The following is a 9,644-nucleotide window of genomic DNA, read 5'->3' on the forward strand; positions in this document are numbered from 1 at the left end:
GGATGCATCTCAAGAGATCGTAAGATATCATCCAACGATTCTTTACTCATGCCATCCTTAACTAATTTGATTTTATCTTCACGATTTACAGAAACCATTCCTAAAGCTTTACAACGTGGATTTTTGCAAGCAAGTCTTGCACAGTGAGAACATTCAGAGCCAAGTCGCTTAGCTCTTCTTTTCTTAGCAAATGTATTTTTACCAAAACCAGGCATGTAGGAAATGAATGGATCAGAAAACTCACCTGCCAATCGGACCTTTGCTTCAATTAACCAGCGAATGTCAGTAGGAATCTCATTGATCATTAACAAACGCAGTCATTCACAACGAGTTTTGTAAATCTTCTTAAGAGCATTTTGAGGGAGAGAAGGAAAATGTTGATACAAATTTTGTTGTATTTCTTCCATGCTTGACATTGAGGTTTCAGTTCTTGTGGGAAACTGAGAATACCGACTTAAAAAGTCACGGAGTACCATTATCCGCCATTGATACGGGAGAGTGAATCAAAACAAAACGAATCAAATCTGCAAAATCAAATCAAAAGTGAAAAAGAACAACGAAAACACGCAAGGAATATAACTCACCTTCGTCCTTTTATTGAATCCAGTTCCAATTGCAGATTATAAATACCATCCTCTATTTCCTTTAGTTGTCTTTCTAGATCTTTCACGTGAGATACTAGCGCTGGTGGTTGCAAATCCCAAATGGGATGTAATTTACAAAATCAGAGTAATTTCCTCAGGTGAAATTTTACATGAAAAAGTGTTTTAAGATGATCGAAAAGGAAATTTTTCATGGAGGTACTCATGACAAGTATAAAAATTTGGTGAGCTAGATCACAATTGTCAAACAACACACAATTAAAAAAATGCAATGCACTCCATTCAAGGCATAGGGAAAAAGAAATAGAAAAAAAATCAAATAATTCAAACGATAAAGTAACAGTAAATCAAATTCACAAAACGTTAAAATGAAAAGGCTTAATCAAAATTTTGGTGGGTCACTCAAATGGATTTCGGTATCTGCTTCATGTGGTTGGTATTCCAGATATGGTTTCAATTTTTGGCCATTAACTTTAAATGTGACACCATCATTTGGATTCTCAATTTCTACGGCTCCATATGGATAGACATATTTTATAACAAATGGACCATTCTACTTTGACTTTACTTCCCTAGAATTAAATGAAGACGAGAATTATAAAGCAACACTTTTTGACCAATTTCAAATGTTTTTCGAAAAATTCTTTTGTCATGAAAAAATTTGGTTCTTGCCTTAATAATTTTGGAATTCTCATATACATCATTCCTTAATTCCTCAAGTTCATTTATTTGCAATTTACGCACATTGCCAGCATCATCAAGATTTGAATTAAAAACTTTAATGGCGCAAAATGATTTATGTTCAAGTTCTACTGGTAAGTGGCAAGATTTTCCATAAACAAGCCGATAGGGTGACATTCCTAAAGATGTTTTAAAAGCAGTACGATATGCCCAAAGTGCATCAATTAGTCGAAAAGACCAATCTTTACGGTTTGGATTAACTGTCTTTTCTAAAATTTATTTTATCTCCCTATTTGCTAATTCAACTTGACCACTTGTTTGAGGATGATAAGGGGTAGCAACCTTATGTGTAATTCCATATTTCTTCATTAAAGACTCAAATGACTTATTACAAAAATGCTTACCTCCATCACTGATAATGGCTCGAGGTATTCCAAATCTGCTCAAAATATTTTCTTTTAAAAAGGGGATCACAATCTTGTGATCATTGTGCCGACAAAGAATCACCTTAATCCATTTTGAAACATAATCAATAGCAACCAAAATGTATACAAATCCAAATGATGATGGAAAAAGGCCCATAAAATCAATTCCCCAACGATCAAATATTTCAATGATAAGGATGGGGTTTAAAGGCATCATGTTTCGCTTTGAAATAGACCCTACCATTTGACAATTCTTACACATTTTACAGAATGCATGTGAATCTTTAAATAATGTAGGCCAATAAAATCCACACTGCAATATTTTTGCAGTTGTCTTTTTTGAAGAAAAATGGCCACCACATGCTTCAGAATGACAAAATTGAATGATCCTACTTACCTCGTCGTCTAGTGTGCATCTTCAAAAAATTTGATTGGAGCACTACTTGAACAGGTATGGTGCATCCTAGTAAAAGCTTTTTACTTCTGTTAAGAATTTCTTCTTGTCTTGGGAACTCTAGTCACATAGCATTTCACCTGTTGCAAGATAATTAACAATATTAGCATACCAAGGCATTTTGTTTATAGAAAACAAAAATTCATCAGGGAAAGAATCATTGATGGGTGTTGTTTCAATTGAAGACTCATTTGTAAGTCTTGAAAGATGATCTGCAACAACATTTTCAGTGCCCTTTTTGTCCTTGATTGTCAAATTAAATTCTTGAAGTAGCAAGATCCATCGTATCAACCTTGGTTTGGCATCCTGTTTTGACATTAAATATCTCATAGCAGCATGATTAGAGTAAACAACAGTAGATGAACCAATTAAATACGAACAAAATTTATCCAATGCAAATATTACAGTAAGTAATTCTTTCTCAGTTGTAGTGTAATTCATTTGAGCACTATTTAAAGTTCTACTTGCATAATAGATGACAGAGGGCTTACCTTCCTTTCTTTGACCTAGAACAGCGCCAACAACATAATCACTAGCATCACACATTAGCTCAAAAGGCAAAGACCAATTAGGGGGTTGCATTATTGGGGCTGATGTCAAAAGGGTAGTTATTTTTTTAAAAGCTTGCTGACAATCATTAGTCCATTCAAATTGTGTGTCTTTTATTAAGAGGTTATAAATTGGTCTAGATAAGGCACTAAAGTCTTTTATAAACCTCCTATAAAATCCTGCATGTCCTAAAAAAGAACGGACTTCTCTAATTGTCTTTGGTGAGGGTAATTTTGAAATGACTTCAACTTTGGCTTTATCAACTTCAATTCCTTTTGAAGACACAATATGGCCTAAGACAATTCTAGAAGTGGTCATGAAATGGCATTTTTCCCAATTTAAAACTAGTCCTTTTTCTTTGCACCTTTTCAAAACGTTTTCTAGATTATCAAGACATGTATAAAAAGAATTACCAAATATAGTTAAATCATCCATAAAAACCTCTAGACAATTTTCAACCATGTCACTAAAATGCTTAGCATGCACCTTTGAAATGTTGCAGGAGCATTACAAAGTCCAAAGGGCATTCTCCTAAATGCAAATGTTCCAAATGGGCATGTGAATGTGGTCTTTTCCTGGTCTTCTAAGGCTATAGGGATTTGATAATAACCAGAGTAGCCATCAAGAAAGCAGTAATAGAGATGTCCGGCTACTCTTTCGAGAATTTGGTCTAGAAATGGAAGGGGAAAATGATCTTTTCTAGTGGCATCATTTAATTTTCTGTAATCAATGTACATGCGCCAACTAGATGGAATTCGTGTTGGGATTGGTTCACCTTTTTCATTTTTTACAACAGTTATTCCAGATTTCTTTGGTACTACTTGAGTTGGACTTACCCATTTACTATAAGAGATAAGGTAGATAATTCCTACATCTAGTTGTTTAAGGACCTCATTCTTTACCACTTCTTTCATATGAGGGTTTAGTCTTCTTTGTGGTTGACGGGTTGTTTTGGCATTTTCCTCTAAGTGTATTCGGTGTGTGCAAATGAAAGGATTAATGCCTTTTATGTCTTTTAAGGTCCAACCAAATGCAGTTTTATGTCTTTTCAGTACAGATAACAACTTACCTTCTTGATCATGCGTGAGTTGACAAGAAATTACCACCGGATATGTCTGCTGCTCACCAAGATAGGCATACTTCAATTTTTCTGGTAAGGGCTTTAATTCGAGCTCTGGTGCTTCCTCTTCGTTTGGTTCTTCAGGTTGCACCGTATCTTCAAAGTTCGATTGGTCATTGTCGCCTATAGGTACCTGCATAGAATCAAGTGTAGGGCATGTGTTAGCAGTATCACAATCTAATTCTTTACTTGATTCAAAAGAATCAGCAAAACAAATTTCAGTAGAGTTTATAAAATTCTCATCCTGAATGTGTTCCTCAATGATTGGCTCGATGAGATCAATTTCCTCATTCTCATTATCATCATCTTTTTGGTGGTGAGGTTGTTTACACATGTTGAACACATTGAGTTCCAATGTCATGTTGCCGAAAGATAAATTCATTAATCCATTCCTGCAATTTATCAAAGCATTAGCAGTAGCTAAAAATGGTCGATCCAAAATAACATGAATTTGTTTGCATTCATTAGCAATTGGTTCCGATTCCAGAACAATAAAATCCACAGGATATATGAATTTATCGACCTGGACTAATACATCTTCAATTATTTCTTTTGGAACCTTAATCAATCTATTAGCAAGTAAAAGAGTGGTAGAAATTGGTTTAAACTCACCGAGATTGAGTTGTTGGTACACTGAGTAAGGAAGCAAATTAATACTGGCACCAAGATCAAGTAAAGCATGTCCAATTTTATGATCCCCAATAGTGCAAGAAATAGTTGGACAACCAGGATCCTTGTATTTCAAAGCATTATTGGTTGAGAGAATAGAACTTACCTGTTCTGCTAGAAAAGCTCTCTTTTGCACCTTATGTTTCCTTTTCACCGTGCATAGATCTTTCAGAAATTTAGCATAAGAAGGCACCTGTTTAATGACATCCAGCAGAGGAATGTTGACCTTAACTTGTTTAAAAACTTCATAAATTTCTGGACTGTGGTTTTATTTCTTTGGCTTGATTAGTGCTTGAGGAAATGGGGGTACAGGAGGAGAGTTGGTTATTTCTTCATGGGCTAAAGGTTCAATAGACTCTTCCCTATTTTCTGAAATTGAATCTTTACTAGTTTCACGAGAGTCCACAATGTGTTTTTCGACCACTTTACCACCACGAAGGGTTATAACCGATTTGACTTGACTCATATTTTGGTTTCCTGAATTTCCCATTTGAGGATGTTGCTGACTCTTGGGGTTTAGTTCAGGTTGAGCAGGAAACTTTCCTTTTTCATGTATGGTAAGAGTAGATGTAAGTTTGGAGATAGTTTCTGTCAAATTGGTTAAGGTTTGCATCGTTTGGTTATTGATCGACTCTTGTTTTTCAATAAACGAATGCAATATGTCTTCCAGAGTTTTTCTTGGTGGTGGGACATATGATGGGTAACTCTGGGAGTTTTGAAAATTTTGACGTGGAGGAACTAGTTGTGAAGGTTGTGCATGATTGTCATTTCTCCAACTGAAATTTGGGTGGTTTCTCCAACCAGAGTTGTAAGTTTGAGAGTATGGATTTGGATTTGGCCTTTTGAAATTGTCAACGACATTTACTTGTTCATGCAAGCTTTCTCTCAGAGCTGGCAAAGTTGGACTGTCCTGCGTATAATGGTCAGTAGAATCGCAAACATAACATGAAATATTTTGAACAGACTTTACATGATCATTCTTTTTCGACTCTAATGCTTTGACTTTTCTAGCTAATGATGCAAATTTGACTTGAAAATCATGGTCTTCCCTAAGGTTATGCATGCCTCCACCAAATGGAGATGACTGAGGTTTACTTGATGACTCATAAGACCCAACTATATCCCAGTGTTGTGCATTTTCTGCTATATAGTCAAGATAGTCTAATGCATCGTCAGGACTTTTATCCCTAAACTCACCATTACACATAATTTCAACGACTTGTCTACCTTGAGATGTTAATCCCTAGTAAAAATAAGACACTAATCTCCATGTTTCAAAACCGTGATATGGGCAAATGTTAAGTAGTTCTTTAAACCTATCCCAACATTGGTAGAGAGTTTCTCCTGGTTTTTGAGTAAAAGTAGTGATTTGTCTTTTGAATGAATTTGTTCTGTGGGTGGGAAGAATTTTTTCAAAAATTATGCTTGCATTTCATCCCAAGTTCTGATGGATTTTGACCTAAGATTTTGTAGCCAAGTTTTAGCTTTATCCTTAAGTGAGAAAGGAAAAAACTTAAGCCTGATTATATTCATGCTACAATTTTGATCAGTACATGTGTTACAGACTTCCTCAAATTCCCTTAAATGCAAATATAGATTTTCATACTCAAAACCATGAAAAGTAGGAAGAAGTTGAATGATACCAGGTTTGAAATTAAAACGTGATGCATCAGGAGGGAAAACTATGCATGATGGTGACCTTGTTCTAGTAGGATGCATGAAGTCTCTACGGGTCCTAGGTTGTTCATGAAGATTTTGCAAGGCTTTGTCATTTTCGTGCTTCGAAAAATTTTCAGCTCTTATATCAGCCATATTTAAGGGTGGTGAAGGTGATTTTTTTTATTAATCTACCACTATTTGTACGAGACCAACGACGCATGCAATGCTAATGATGTGTGCTAGACTAGTGATGCAAAAACACTAAATGAAAATTGAGGAAATAAAATAAACTGGAAATTAAATAAGCAAAAAAAATGCGAAATAAAAATAAACAAACTGAAGATAAATAAAATAAATAAATTAGGCGGTGAAACCAGCCATAAACAAATAAATTAAAAGAAACAATTTAGGCGGTATTTTAAAACCAACCATATAGAAAACATAAAATTAAATAAATTAATGAACAAAAATAAATAAACTGAAATTAAAATGATAGGCGATAGAACCGACCATATAAATAAATTAGCAAAGTGAAATTAAAATGCTAGGCAGTAGAACCGACCATATAAACAAAAATACATAAATTAATAAAATTTAAATAACAGTCAGGCGGTAGAACCGACCATTTAAAATAAATGCGGAAAGTAAATTGCGAAATTTAAAGAAATAAATTTGATTTGGGGACTGATTTGTAAGGGTTTCTGGGCTAAGATGAAGTTTCTCATAAATTTTATGGATAATGTTAAGGTTTGAAAAGAAGATGGGTGCTAACTGAAGTTTTATAAAAAGAGAATAAAATAGAATAATGGAAAGATGGTAAAGACAACAAAAAAAATAAAAATAAAATAAAAATAAAGTAAAGACAACCTAACACTAAATTTAGAAAACTCTCCAGCAACGACGCCAAAAACTTGACACGACTCAAAAGTGTATTACTCTCAAGTATAAGAGTGTCTAGTTATAATATAACCCGGTGAGACTGAGGTCGAACCACAGGGAGTTTAAATCTAATAAAACTAAGAAAATTAATTGTGGGGAAAAGAAATTATTTGAAATCAATTTAAAAATAAGCTAAGGTTTAGGATCCACTCTCTGTATTCAAACTATAATTTTAATACTCTCTCATTTATATTTTGCCTCACTTTTACCAATTAATTATTATATCATTTAATTCTATGTGTATGGATAAATATAGAATAAAGTACCTAATGTGCCACACTATATTAATGTGTCGACATTATATCAAAATATCATAAAACCCAGTGAGATTTATAAATTAACATGATATAAAAATAATTAAAAAAGAATTAAATAAGCTTAAAAACTCATTTGAGAAGATAATAATAATTAATAGTTTGAAACATTGAACTTCACCCTTTACCTCAGCTTAATAAAATTAATTACTCATATTGAAAGAAAACACAACACTCTTTTTATTTGATAAACTTTTTGAAATATATTACAAACAAAATTGATACAAACGGAAACAAGAAAAGAAAAGAAAAGAAACAAAGAAATAAAGAAATTCTTCAGCTGCACTCTATTCTCTCTCGACTTAAGCTCTCCAAAAAATAGCTCTCTCTAGCTTCTCGCTCTGGCGTGCCACCCTTTGCCTTTTATAGGCAAAGTAAATCATCTTCTTTTTTATTTTATTAATATTAATATTTTATTTTATTTTTATATTTTATATATATATATATATATATATTGAATTGTGTGATGGTCAGGAGGCGTGATTGCCTCCTGACCATCACCAACATACTTTTGTTCTTTTGTTTTTTATTTTTTTTAAATTTTTTTTAAATTTTTTTATTTTTTATTATTAGATCTCCTCAATTGTGTTCCAGTAGTTCTTCTTTGTTTCCGCTTTCAATTCCAATTCCATCTTTTATTCTTGAAAAATATTTACAAGATAAAAATTAACAAATTACAAATTAATTTAACATAAAATATATTTGATGAGTATTAAAATAATTTAGAAATAATGAACGCATTAATCGATACAATAAGTGAAAAACTAATAATTTTATCTTTATTAAATATACACTTTTTAGTGTCAATCAATTTGGTACCCTATTTTTTGCATTTTTGTAATTCAACCATTAGATTCAACCGAAGAGTTGCAAAAGTTATTCCACTGGCAAGTATTTAATTACTTGGTTATTAACGTTGCAGCTCCTCATATTTTCAAAAATTATAAGGAAAGGTTAGTTTTCAAAAACTTTTACATATAAGTCCATTAAAATATTTATTATCTTTATATGGATTAAGGGTAATTTAGTAAATGAACAAAATTAAGTATTAAAAATATGGATGGATTATTTTAACTAGCTAAAATACTCTCCACGTCCATTTACTTAAAATACCAATTGAATTACAATATTGTTATCTTGTGTTTAGTTTAACACAAGATTGGATAAAGTTTTATATAAATTTTGACAATATTAAAATGAAAAATAAATAAATATTAAATAAGTATTTGAATGGTAGTTTAAGTTTCATTATAGAGTTTATAAATGCTATTTTCAAAATAATAAATTTCTATATGCAAATTTGAAATTATTAAACTTATTTATACCTTATCACATATATGGAGCTGATATAATATTTAGAAAAGTATAATCTCAATTATTTACTTAATGTGAAAATAAATAAATTGTATAAGATTTATTCTATTACTTAAATTTAAAGTTGAAAAAAATGAAACGTAAATTTAAAATTGTAAAGAATGAATAATAACTTAAAATAATGGATTATGGGAGAATTATATTTCAAAAAAAAATTAAAGATTAACTAACTTTTAAGCCTTCTAACGTAATCATTTTCTCTTGTGTTATTAATATAAGATAGAAATTTTAACTTAAAAAAATTTATTCTAGGCGTCTCTTTAAGGTAAAAATATCATTATCACATGATAATTTAGTAGGTCCAAGTTGTGTTATTCTTAGTTTACGTATTCATGCCAACCACTATAATAGGATTAAATTTTAGTAAAATAAGTTTATTCCACCATCTTTAACCGCATTGAGTAGGTTCTAATTATTTATATCTTATTATAAAAAGTAAGATGTAGCTCCTTTCTTATTACATTGGTAAAGAGGAAAATATAAACACAATAAATTTCTTTTAAGAGACTACAAGCATTAGTTTTATGAGATTTTTGTGTTTAAGAAATTAATCTAATTTATGTGATTAAAAATCTCTTTATTTTTTTGATATTTTAGAAGAAGTATACGTATGAGAATGAATAAATTAAGATTTAAAAAAGGATGGATTGATTGAGTAGGAGATAGAGATAATAAATTTTTTAAAGAATTTTAAAATTATTGTATTTTAATTGGGGCTTATTATATAAAATTATAGAAACTTATAATTTTAATTATTTACAGAAAATAGCAGCGATTGCTAAAGAAAATGTCAAATAAAGTTTTTACAAATTTGAAGTTATCATATTTTAATTGGGATTTATTGTGTAAGATTTTTAA

The 9,644-nt window shown here is 31.4% G+C and overlaps 1 pseudogene; it reads right to left on the reverse strand.

The window, feature by feature from the left end:
- Nucleotides 1-1,610: 1,610 nt before the first annotated feature.
- On the reverse strand, nt 1,611-6,312 carry LOC112096393 (annotated as a pseudogene).
- Between the last annotated feature and the right edge of the window lie 3,332 nt (nt 6,313-9,644).

This window comes from Citrus clementina, unplaced genomic scaffold, assembly GCF_000493195.1.
Source record: "Citrus clementina cultivar Clemenules unplaced genomic scaffold, Citrus_clementina_v1.0 scaffold_8, whole genome shotgun sequence".
NCBI classification, from domain to species: Eukaryota; Viridiplantae; Streptophyta; class Magnoliopsida; order Sapindales; family Rutaceae; genus Citrus; species Citrus x clementina.